This window comes from Scyliorhinus canicula, chromosome 18 (genome assembly GCF_902713615.1).
Source record: "Scyliorhinus canicula chromosome 18, sScyCan1.1, whole genome shotgun sequence".
NCBI classification, from domain to species: domain Eukaryota; kingdom Metazoa; phylum Chordata; class Chondrichthyes; order Carcharhiniformes; family Scyliorhinidae; genus Scyliorhinus; species Scyliorhinus canicula.
The window spans coordinates 110,784,027-110,797,310 of NC_052163.1; the positions used below are offsets into that span (position 1 = coordinate 110,784,027).

The 13,284-nt window shown below is 51.7% G+C and overlaps 1 protein-coding gene across 1 annotated transcript in view; it reads left to right on the plus strand.

The window, feature by feature from the left end:
• The first annotated feature begins 1,331 nt into the window (after positions 1-1,331).
• The window catches only part of LOC119953455 (protein S100-A1-like), a 137,296-nt gene continuing 125,343 nt past the window's right edge, over positions 1,332-13,284 (plus strand). The window contains exon 1 of the mRNA XM_038777759.1: positions 1,332-1,535. The gene's annotated coding sequence lies outside the window, so the exon portion shown is untranslated. The remainder of the gene's footprint in view (positions 1,536-13,284) is intronic.

Consider the following 13,284-nt stretch of genomic DNA (forward strand, 5'->3'; position numbering starts at 1 on the left):
ACCCCAGGCCTAGGGTCAATCGTCGGGCAAGCGCCGTTCAGTGCTGGTCTCCACAATCGGGGACCAGACGGAATGGCACTCGTGGGGGTCTCCCAGGGGATCGGAGGCCCCCAGGTGCATGCCCTATGGACAGGGTGGTACCCTGGCACCTGGGTTCCAGCCTGGCACTCCCAAGGTGCACTGCCAACATGCCAAGTTGGAATTTTTTATGCGCTGCCAATAGGGTTGCAGGCGCCCTATATATTTACATTTTGGTTCCTTCAGTGTCTCCTACCTATATTTGGCACCCTCCGGCACCACTTTTGGTGTAGCGAATATTTTAGCTTCTAAATCTTTTTTGGATGTCTGCCCACAGAGCGACAATTTTTCTGTAGTTGTTTGTACTTTTCTGAGGCTCTGCCAGTGTGGTTCCAACATCCCCGTCGGCGGTTTTCATTTTGGTATATGGAAAGCATAGGCTTGTAGACCAGGTGTGGGAACAGGGTTAGAGTTTGGGTTTGATGCGGGGGAAGTTAGTGAGGACAGGGTTAGGGTTAGGGTTAGGGTTAGGGTTTGATGCGGGGGAAGTGAGTGAGGACAGGGTTAGGGTTAGGGTTCGGTGTGGGGGCAGGGTTAAGGTTAGGGTTAGGCTTCGGATCTGGTGCGATACCCTCTACTGATGAAATGATTAATATCCTTTTTCATTTAATTTCTCCACCCTTGGTGGCTGTTGCATCTGCTGTCGGAGACACCAAGCTCTGGAATTCTCATCCGAACCCTGACCCACTCCTTTTGATCCTCCTGAACGTTCCTTAAAACTATTGACAAATTGTTTTGTGTCCTATCCTCACATTTCCTTATGTGGTTTGCGGTCAAATATTGTTTGACAATCATTCCTTTGTGGAGGCTTCAATTAAGGTGCCACTATAAAGGAAATCTCTAAATGCAAGTTAATGTTGTGGGTGTGGCAAAATACATTTAATTATTTTTCAAGGTGCAGTTCCTGTTGTAATGCTTCACCTGTACTGACCCTTCACCCTTGCCAACCACTTGTTCATGGGGCCCAGGGCTGTTATTCTGATTTTCAGTTCCAGACTCATCGATCCTCCTCCCCGACATTACTAATTTACACTGACTCTCAGGCTATTAATTGTGCATCATCCTGCAGTAAACTGTCTGAAATTCCTGTTCTTTGCCATTATCTCTTCCGCTGGAAGTCCTCTCTGCTATTTGCAAGCTGCCAGTACAAACATTCAAGCCCCATTTTGAACTTGTTTTGAATGTGAAGCTTCAGTTTCCATCTGGAGATGTCAGATACCAGACCTCTTACCAAATATGTGTATCGTCCTCCTCCAGTTAACGCAGCAATAATCAGATTCCTGCAGATGCCTCAGGAAGTGCGTTTCCAGCTCTGCTTCCTGTAGACTACAGTGGGCAGCGCAGCTCTTTGAGGTCAGCTTTTAGTCTCAAAGTCATGTGAATCATCATGAATTCACTTGTCGATTAGATTGTGAAACTGCATCAGACATCCCTTTCGGCTGTGACCTGTTACCAAGGTAACATTCTTATCTAACTTTATTAACGTTTATCGGGAATTTATCAAAACATTCAAAACAAGCCACGGGTATGCCAGCCCCAGTAGGGACTCTGAGACCCATGACGAGAATGTGATCATTAATAATTCCAATTTAGAAAGCAACACAGGCTGGATTCTCCGAAGTCATGGTCGCTGATCGGGGGGGGGGGGGGGAGAATGGATTTTCGCGGCAGAATCAGGGCCGCCGCCGGTTTGGCGCCAATCCACCATGCTCCGCCCCCTCCAAACTGGCGTCACCGTTTCAACGGCGTTGGCGCGTCATCGGCTGGCCCACCCGCAATGCTCCATCCCTGATGGGCCAAGGTCCTGACGGTGTGGCACACGTTTGGTCCCAACCCGTGCAGCAACCCAGCTTGACGGCTGCGGACTGTGTCTACCACACTCAGCCGGGATCCGTGCCGCTTGCCGGGGGTGGGGGGGGGGGGGTGGGGGGGGGGGGGGGGGGGGGAGGGGGGGGGGAGGTGGGGGGTGGCCAGGGGTTAACGGTTTGCGGGTTAGGCTACGCGCATGGCCGGCGCCATGTTGTACGGCTGCAGGTCGTCAGCCGTACATGCGTGGCCCGGGACCCGGCCGTTCTCCGGACGTTTTCTCTGTGTGATCCACGCAAGTTTCACGCTGCGCCGGTGCTAGCCCCTCATTGGTACCGGAATCGGTGAGTGGGTTTGCGCCAATTTGCCGGTCGTGAATCACCACGGGTCCCACGCCGCCGTTGGCACTTAGTCGCAGGAGCAGAGAATCTAGTCCCACATCTACCGAAGCCGTGAAACTTACCACCGCAAGGAGTTGCTGAGAGAGTATCAAAACATGAGTGACCTCATTGGAAAGAAAGGGTCGGAGTTCATTCTGCTGCCTATGTCCTAATCCAGGCCAAGGCCTATTCACACATTATACTCCTCTGCTGGCTGACCGATATATATATATTTTTTTAATCCATTGAATTCACATTCCACCGGCTGCCATGGTGGGATTTGAACCCTTGTTGGCTAAAGCCCTGGGTCTGTGGATTACGTGGTTTTGCTGATCTCTTTCAGCACCTAATTGAGCAAACATCTCAATTTTAAAATTTACATCCTTGCTGCCAAATGCTGCAATCGCCTCGCTGCTTCCGAACTACATGCAGCTACAGCAAACAAATTGATAAGAAAATGATATGTTCGGTATCATTATGGTATGTTCGGGCAGCACGGTAGCACAAGTGGATAGCACTGTGGCTTCACAGCGCCAGGGTCCCAGGTTCGATTCCCCCGCTGGGTCACTGTCTGTGCGGAGTCTGCACGTTCTCCCCGTGTCTGCGTGGGTTTCCTCCGGGTGTTCCGGTTTCCTCCCACCGTCCAAAGACATGCAGGTTAGGTGGATTGGCCATGATAAATTGCCCTAAGTGTTCAAAAGGTTAGGAGGGGTTATTGGGTTACGGGGATAGGGTGGAAGTGAGGGCTTAAGTGGGTCGGTGCAGACTGGATGGGCCGAATGGCCTCCTTCTGCACTGTATGTTCTATGTTCTATGTTCTAGACTTAGATTGGAGTGTAAGAAATAAGACTTTCTATAATTAACTGGGCCAAAGTGAAACCACACCTAAAGTATGGTGTGCTGAACCTTAGTGAGGCCGCACCTAGATTACTGTGTACATGTTATACCATCAATTCACTGAGAGACCGTGAGAGCGAGTGAACATTGGGCTTTAATATCCATGAACTCGCCTGCCAGAGTCGGCTGTACAAATGAGTGCCACCCACAGGTGGCCGGACTATATATGGCCCCGGTGAGGACGGAGCCAGAGGCGAAGCCCACCAGGGTTCCAGTACAGTACCTGGAAGTAGCCCGTATCATCACTTCCAGGTCATGGGTCACATCATTATACAGACATGCATTAGGTGAAATACATTCACCACAGTACAATTGTACTGGGCTTTAGTAAAACCACACCTAGAGTATGTGTGCTGAACTTTCGTGAGACCAGACTGAGATTACTGTGTCCAGTTGTACTGGGCCTTGGTGAGACCACACCAAGATCATTGTGTACTGGGTTTTAGTAAGACCACCTCGAGTATATATGCTGAACCTTTGTGAGACAAGACCGAGATTACTGTGTGCAATTATACTGAGCCTTAGTGAGACCTCACCTCGATTAATGTGTACATTGAACTGGGCCTTAGTAAAACCAGACCTAGATTAATGTGTGCTGGGCTTTAGCGAGACAACGCCTAGATTATGTGTGCAGGATTTTCATGAGACTAGTCTGAGATTACTGTATACTGGGCCTTAGTGAGACCATATGTAGATTATTGTGTACTGGGCCTTACTGAGACCACTGTCATAATATCCACTCATGTATATCATGAGATGCAGACAGGCAGTGATTGGCACACAGGATAACCAATGAACAGACACGACACAGAACAACCAATCACCAGACAGGACACCACCACTATAAAGCCCTCAGGGCATTAAGATTCTCCCTCTCTCACAATACACGGCCAAGGAGATAATCGCAGTGCACAGGCCAATGAACATCATCACCATGTGATAGAGAGCTAGTCTGGTCAAGCCAGTAGGAGGTTATCAGTTAGGTTAATAGAGTGTCAACCCACAGCAGATTATGTACAGCAATCAACAGGTTCAATAAAACAGTGTTGGACCATCTCCTCTGTCGGAAGCCTGTTTCTCGTTTTACTGCATCGAGTTGCAGTCGATGTTAGACCAACACAGATAACACATCAACCACACCTAGATTACTGTGTGCTGGACCGTAGTGAGACATGGGGCGGGATTCTCCGACATTAATCCAGCCCCGACGCCGGCTGCCGAATTCTCCGGTGACGGATTTTTGGCGGGGGCGGGAATCACGTCGCGCCAGTTGGGGGCCGTTGCCAGCGGCCCCCCCAGCGATTCTCCACTACCCGATGTGCCGAGCGGTTGCCTGTTTCTGCCCAGTCCCGCCGGCGTAGATTACACCAGGTCCGTACTGGCAGGATCTGGCTCTGAGGGTGGGCTGCGGAGTCCTCGGGGGGGGGCACGGTAGCCTGGCCCGCGATCGGGGCCCACCGATCTACAGACGGGCCTGTACCGTGGGGGCACTCTGTCCCTCTGCGCCGGCCGCTGTAAAGCTACGGCATCACCGGCGCGGAGAAGAAACCCCCTGCACATGCGCAGAAAATACGCCAGTGGTTCTGCGCATGCGCCAGAACACGCTGGCGATCCTGCGCATGCGCCAACTCATGCCGGCCAGCGGAGGCCTTTCGGGGCTGGTTGGCATGGCGCCAACCCCTCCAGCGCCGGCTTAGCCCCCGAAGGTGCGGAGGATTCCGCACCTTCCGGGTGTACCGACGCTGGAGTGGTTCACGCCACTCCTTGGCGCCGGTACAGCCCGTCCCGCCGGATAGCGGAGAATCCCGGCCCACATGTAGATTATTGTGTACTGGGCCTTGGTGAGACCACACCTAGATTACTGTGTTGGACCTTAGTGAGACCACACCCAGATTATTGTGACCATATGTTACTATAAATACGCACAGGAGCTTGTATGAGTATACACGGTTGCGTTTTGGCGTGTGCCCTGCCAGTGCTATTTTTCAACGGGTCATGGAGAGCATCTTGTGTGGGTTGCCACGTATCACTGTTTATTTAGATAATGTCTTGATTCTGGGAGTTTCGGAGTGAGAACATTTGGATAATTTGGAGTCTGTACTTAAACATTTTTCGGAGGTTGGAGTCTGTTTACATCGCGCAGGCGAAGGTCGTGATGTACTGATGTTATCACCTCGGTTTGCACCCCGTCACAGAGAAGGTGTCCGCAGTCCAACAGACCCCAGCCCCGACAGATGCTTTGGGTCTTCGTTCTTTTCTCGGTCTCGTAAGTTACTAAGGGAAGTTTCTCCCCAATCTGGTGACTATGCTGCCCCATTGCACCTTCTGCTGAAGAAGAATCACGTCTGGGTTTGAGGTCGGCCGCAAGAAACCGCTTTTCAGCGGTTAAAGTAGCAGTTGTCTGGGTTACGAACCCACTATGATCCTGCCTTTGAAAAGCCTTTACTCATCACGTGCGATGCCTCCCCATAAGCCATTGCGGCCGCCCTGTCCTGCAGGATGGAGACAGGAGGTGAGCAACCGATAGCTTTCGTCTCCCGCACATTGACTGCAGCGGAAAATAAATTCTCACAGATTGAAAAGAAGGGCCTGGCAGTGGTCTTTGCATGAAACCCTTCCACCAATACGTTTATGGCCGCCACTTCACTATCGTGACCGATCATATGCCGCTGCTGGGACTTTTCAGAGAGGATAAGCCCATTTCACCCATTGCTTCCGCTCAGATCCAGCGCTGGGCTTTGCCACTCGCTGCCTGCGAGTCTGCTCGAGAGCGTTAACCAGGGACCCAGATAGCGAATGACCATGCACTGAGCAGATTGCCTTTGTCGAACGGCCCCTGTCGACCCCCACTACAGGTGAGGTGGTTGAGACCATGAATTTTATGTCACGGCCCTGCGGATCTGTGAGTGGGCCCAGACAGAGCCGGTCCTATCCAAGGTTTGGTATGTAGTCCTGTACGGTGGGCAGCATAGACAGCTCCCAGGCGAGTTGCAGGCATTTTCCTCCAAGCTGTCTGAATTCAGCATTGAAGGTGACATCCTCTTGTGGGTCTCGCGCGTGGCCGTCCCGGATAAAGGGCAGGAGCTGATACCAAAGAACCTCCACAATGGTCACCCGAGCGTGACCAAAATGAATACGTTGCCGTGAAGTTGTGTCCGGAGGCCAGGCCTTGACACCGACATCAAAAAGATGGCCCAACACTGCTCCGTTTGCCAAGAGCATCAGAAGCTTCCACCGGCGACATCCCTGCATCACCTGCAATGGCCAGGGTGGCCTTAGCCGCGTTTACATACCAACTGCGCTGACCCTTTCCATGGATCCATGTTCCACTTATTGATTGATGCACAATCAAAATGGCTCAAGGTCCATAGGATGGCAAGAACGCAAATGTCCCGTGCAAGCATAGAGAAGATGCGGTTATCTTTTAGCACGCATGACCTCCCCGGGGTGCTGGTCATTGACAATGGCACTCCTTTCACAAGTGAGGAGTTTGCAGGGTTCATGAAGGTGAATGGTATGTGGCTTATTCGCACCGCTCCGTACCACCCAGAGGTGTAACAGGGTACGCAGAGCAAACTATGTACGAACATGTGTACACAAAAGCAATTAGCCATATAACAGTGCACAATGGTTTGTGTGAACAGTGAAACACAGAATGGGCTCTTGCAACTTGGTAAATAGCCCATTATGTGAACTTCTCCCTCTTCTATAACATGTGGTATGAGGGAACAACACAAAGACAAAACCAAAGAAAACTATGTTTGCCAGTCCAGTCTATGCCATGTGGAAACCCCAATATTGTGTGCTGGGCCTGCTCAGACGCCCAGAACGTGTAATATAACCAACAGGTGTAAAGGAGACTGTTCTCGGGCCCAATACCCTTTTGCTGGGCTCATCAGACCCATTGGACTGGAGTCTCCATCAGCTGGATCCTCCATTTCGCCGGCAGCGCTCTCACGCCCGTGAATTTCCTGACGACGTTGGGGTGTCCACAATAGGAAACCCCATTGGCCGGATGCCCGGATGGAGGATCCCACTGCCGGTTGGGGCACGCCGTGCCAGAAAACGGGTGCGCCGGGGCGGAGAAGCCCGCCCATTGTGTGTGTGTTGTACGGACATGGGACGAAATGAGACGCTAATGGGGTCTGCATGAACGTGGGTGTGGGAGCCTGCAGTCAGGGCAAGACGGTTGAGTTGTAGCATCAGCTGTCGGTGATGGTTCTGATCCTCGTAAGAGGTGACGCCGTTTGCGTACGTACCAATTGACGTTCGAAGCTACCACGTAGATGTTGGTTTGCTGGATCTTGCGGTTGACCACCTCCACCTGGTCATGGCCATGTATGGTCTGGATACAGACCGTTTGGCCTGGTGCTAAGGCTGTGAACATGTCGATTGTAATGTGCATCGTTGCGCAGTCTGTGTTGTATCAGAGCACCTTGTACGTTGGATCCAATTTCAGGCTGCAACAGAGCCTTGGCAGTGAGAATCATGGTCCTAGTGCGTCTGGAAAAAAAGCTGTTGTGCTGACGAGGGCAGACCCGGTCATGGAGGATTCCGTAGGCTACGTCAGGCAGCAGAATCGGTGTGGTCCTGTGCACATTTTTCCAAGAGCTGTTAGCAGAGGGTACCGCTCTTTCTGCAAGCCCGTTTGACAGGGGGTGGAGGGGGCTACTTGTGATGTTCTCGAAGTCCCAGGAGCAAAATTCTGAAAGGCCCCAGAGACAAACTGTCGAATATTGTCTGTCATGATTCTCTGCCGGATCCCATGTGTAGAAAAGTGTTTCTTGAGCTTTATGATGACCAAACCTCTGACTGTGTTCAGAAGGTAGTTGAGATCGAACCACCTGCAATCTGAATCAACAAGGACGAAATGCTGTTTATTATTCCACTGAAAAATATCAGTCATTGTGAACGGTCACGGGAGGTCTGGGACCTTGTGCAGATATAGCGGTTACTTTGTATGGTGCAGTGTGGTGCATTACAAAATGCGCAACTTCAGACATCCCTGTCTATATCAGCGTGTATAGAGGTACAATACAACAATTCCTTTGCCCTGGCTTTAGTTACGTCCAACCCAGCATGCCCTGTTGGGTGTAGTACCACTGGAGGGCAGGCGGATTGACAGGCAGGATTGGGCCATTTTGAGTGGTCAGTTCTTCTCCATACGCACGTAAAAAATCAAAAGAACAACCAAACAACTCAATAAACAACTACAACCCCCTACCTCCCCCTCCCGACACCAACATCCCACCACACCTCGCCTTCCCCATTTTAACCCCCTTACCCCTCCCGCACACCCCCAACCCCTTGCTGAACCATCTGGGTGAACCACTCTGCCCAGTCCCCCCCCCCCCCCCCCAGAGCGAACTGGACCTTTCCCAGCCTCAGGAATTCTGCCAGATCGCTCATCCATACTCCCGCTTTCGGCGGCTCCGAATCCCCCCGAGCAATATCCTTCTTCGGGCTGTCAGGGAGGCAAAGGCCAAGACATTGACCTCTCTCACCCCCTGGACTCCGGGTCTTCCGACACCCCAAATATCGCCACCTCGGGACTCGGTGCCACCTCCACACCCAACACCTCGGACATCACGTCTGAGAACTCCTGCCAGAACTCTCTCAGTCTTGGACACACCCAGAATATGTGGACAGGTTCCCCACACATCACCCACACCTATCCGCTACCCCTGTAAAGAACCTACTCATCCTCGCCAACCTCATGTGAGCCCTATGCACCACCTTAAACTGGATGAGGCTGAACCTCGCACACGACGAGGGCGCGTTCACCCTCCGCAAGGTCTCCGCCCACATCTCAGCTCCCACCTCCCCTCCCAACTCCTCGTCCTACTTACGCTTAGTGTCCCCAACCAGGTCTCCCCCCGCCACCCCCACCCCCACCCCACCCCCGCCACCAACGCCTTGTCCATCACAACAAATTCAATCTGGGTGTACACCCACTGCATTTGGGATGAGTATGAAAACTCCTCACCCTCAGCTCCCAAATCTCCACTGGTCCACGTCCGTTTAACCAGCCCATTCAACCCCCTCAGGGGGTTGAGGGGCTGGTTTAGCTCACTCGGCTAAATCGCTGGCTTTTAAAGCAGACTAAGCAGGCCAGCAGCACGGTTCGATTCCCGTACCAGCCTCCCCGGACAGGTGCCGGAATGTGGCGACTAGGGGCTTTTCACAGTAACTTCATTGAAGCCCACTCGTGACAATAAGCGATTTTCATTTCATTTCATTTCATTTCATGTTCCACGTGACCAACCTGGTCGGGGGGCACCCCGCCCCTTCCCCTGCCGATCAGCTGTACCCCTCATTGCCGGGTATAATATCCCAAACTGGCCTGGTCTAGCCGAAACACAGACTGCAGCAAGGACTGTGGTAACTGTAAATTTATTTTAGTCATTCTGCAGCTATAAGAAAGAATTGTGACCCTCCTGAGGTCCCGGGGTACTCTGGCACGCTCCCGTCACGTGACAACGTGCCGCCTGGCGTGATCGAATGGTCACGTGCCAGCCTGGTCTACACCAGGGCCCACAAAATCGGGACCGCAAAAAACTAACTGCATTTGGAAATTTGTTCAAGGCAGCAAATCTGCTGAGGGAGAATATCCAGGCTAAGGCCCTCTGAGCTTCCAGAATTAAGGCTAAATATTCGCTCCCACCATCTCTTCCAAGCTCAAGACACTTGCAACCTCTCCCCATCTCCATACCCACATTAATTAATGTTCGTTTCATGATATCTCCCCATCAATCAGCTTGCCAAACAATGGGATGCTATTTCGAGGGCAATACGGTCTCCTTAACTGAGAAAGGACGTACTGGTGCTGGAGGGTGTGCAGAGGAGATTCACTAGGTTCATCCCAGAACTGAAGGGGTTGGATTACGAGGAGAGGTTGAGTTGACTGGGACTGTACTCGTTGGAATTTAGAAGGATGAGGGGGGGATCTTATAGAAACATTTAAAATTATGAAGGGAATAGATAGGATAGATGCGGGCAGGTTGTTTCCACTGGCGGGTGAAAGCAGAACTAGGGGACATAGCCTCAAAATAAGGGGAAGTAGATTTAGGACTGAGTTTAGGAGGAACTTCTTCACCTAAAGGGCTGTGAATCTATGGAATTCCTTGCCCAGTGAAGGCTCCTTCATTAAATGTTTTTAAGGTAAAGATAGATAGTTTTTTGAAGAATAAAGGGATTAAGGGTTATGGTGTTCGGGCCGGAAAGTGGAGCTGAGTCCACAAGAGATCAGCCATGATCTCATTGAATGGCGGAGCAGGCTCGAGGGGCCAGATGGCCTACTCCTGCTCCTAATTCTTATGTTCTTATGTTCTAAGGTCCATCAAGTATCTGACAATGTACATCGCTGTCAGAGGGTCAGGACTGAGGGAGTGCCGCACTGTCAGAGGGTCAGTACTGAGGGAGTGCCGCACTGTCAGAGGGTCAGTACTGAGGGAGTGCTGCACGGTCAGAGGGTCAGTACTAAGGGAGTGATGCACTGTCAGAGGGTCAGTACTGAGTGAGTGATGCACTGTCAGAAGGTCAGTACTGAGAGAGTGCTGCACTGTCAGAGGGTCAGTACTGAAGGAGCGCTGCACTGTCAGAGGGTCAGTACTGAGGGAGTGCAGCACTGTCAGAGGGTCAGTACTGAGGGAGTGCTACACTGTTAGAGGGTCAGTACTGAGGGAGTGCTGCACTGTAAGAGGGTCAGTACTGAGGGTGTGCTGCACTGACAGAGGGTCAGTACTGAGGGAGTGCTGCACTGTCAGAGGGTCAGTACTAAGGGAGTGCTGCACTGTCAGAGGGTCAGTACTAAGGGAGTGCTGCACTGCCAGAGGGTCAGTACTGAGGGAGTGCCGCACTGTCAGAGGGTCAGTACTGAGAGAGTGCTGCACTGTCAGAGGGTCAGTACTAAGGGAGTGCTGCACTGCCAGAGGGTCAGTACTGAGGGAGTGCCGCACTGTCAGAGGGTCAGTACTGAGAGAGTGCTGCACTGTCAGAGGGTCAGTACTAAGGGAGTGCCGCACTGTCAGAGGGTCAGTACTGAGGGAGTGCTGCACTGTCAGAGGGTCAGTACTGAGGGTGTGCTGCACTGTCAGAGGGTCAGTACTGAGGGTGTGCTGCACTGTCAGAGGGTCAGTACTGAGAGAGTGCTGCACTGTCAGAGGGTCAGTACTGAGGGAGTGCCGCACTGTCAGAGGGTCAGTACTGAGGGAGTGCTGCACTGTCAGAGGGTCAGCACTGAGGGAGTGCTGCACTGTCAGAGGGTCAGTACTGAGGGAGTGCTGCACTATCAGAGGGTCAGTACTGAGAGAGTGCTGCACTGTCAGAGGGTCAGTACTGAGAGAGTGATGCACTGTCAGGGGGTCAGTACTGAGAGAGTGCTGCACTGTCAGAGGGTCAGTACTGAGAGAGTGATGCACTGTCAGAGGGTCAGTACTGAGAGAGTGCTGCACTGTCAGAGGGTCAGTACTGAGAGAGTGATGCACTGTCAGAGGGTCAGTACTGAGAGAGTGCTGCACTGTCAGAGGGTCAGTACTGAGTGAGTGATGCACTGTCAGAGGGTCAGTACTGAGAGAGTGCTGCGCTGTCAGAGGGTCAGTACTGAAGGAGCGCTGCACTGTCAGAGGGTCAGTACCGAGAGAGTGCTGTTAGAATTGCAATTGTCCAATGGCACTATTTCAAAGAGGAACAGGAGGCCAGTTTTTCCTCTGAATCCTGCAGCCAATGTTGATTCCAAAACCAACATCACTGAAGAATTATCTGGTCATTATCACATATCTGTTTGCGGGATCTTTTGGGATGTTGGGTGATAACACAGTTTGGTTGTACTGAGAGTGTGTGAATGGTTCTCCCCATTGTGCATAACTTATTCATTTATATTGTTGACAATCAAAAGCCGGTCAAGGACCTGAAATCAAGAACAAATGGACCCGAGATAGAAATTAGCCCCCATCTAATTGTGGAACAGACCCGAGGGGCTGAATGGCCTCCTCCTGTTCCGATGGTCCATTGGTTTTTAACGTGTCGATCAACGATACGTAACTGCTTAAAAATCAAAACAGGGTGGGGAGTTTTCTAAAAACTTTGACAAATATCTTTCTCTGAAAGTCACTTGGGGTGGAATTCTCCCCTGGTCTCCACCAGTGGGTTCGTTGGAAGGCGCGGGGGGGGGGGGGGGGGTTGGTGGGGGGTGGGAGGGGGGGGGGGGTGGGGGGGGGTGGATTTGGTGGGACCCCAAGTATCAGTTTTGCGCCAGTGTGAATTTCCCACGGGATTTGCCCTGACGCCCATCGTAGCGGATCGGGAAACCCGATGGAGGCCACCATGAAACTCGTTTGCATCCCGCTAATGGGATTGAGATGAAGGTCCAGCCACCCACACCAGATTCCCACGGCACCAGCAGAAAAACACATCTGGAACATTGCGGCAAGCAGATGTCAGGACTCATCTGAACAATGCTTGGGGCTGCCTCGGGAGATCAGGATGGAGGCCACCCACAACCCTGGGCCCCCAGACAACCACAGCAGTGGGTGTGGGGGGCAGATGGGGCATCTATCGATGAATCTTCCAGATTCAGTGCCTTGGTGGGCGTCCATCCTCTGGCCTCAGAATGTTCCAGGAGATCCATCTTATTTCTTCAATCGTGGGTCAGTGATATTGGCCGCCTTTTCAATATGGTTCTCGTATAGTTCCTGTGACTGATCGATCAAGAGTAAGGATTTCAGTGAGAGCCTGTTGGTTCATTTTGAAATATCCTTTGTTGTAAGAGGTTGTTGAGTTTGTCGTTGTCTGAATAAACTCAGAATGAACAAAATCCATCAGGAAGACAAAGCCACAGAATAACACGGAGCAGAAACTGGATTAATAATGGGCTGTGACTGGACCCACCCAGAACACTATCAATAACGGCAGCGACACAGAGAATTCATTCAGCTGCTTCATTTGCCTGATGCAAAAGTATTTGTTTAAATGAGATCATGTCAGCCCTGCAGTTTGTTTTCAAATTCTCAACATGATCTATAAAGGCTGCAACACAAAAACTGGAAAATCCGGTTTAAAACACCCGACAAACTGAGAATCCCGCCCACAGTCCATTGTCCGCACCTCGCCTGTGGCCTTCTTG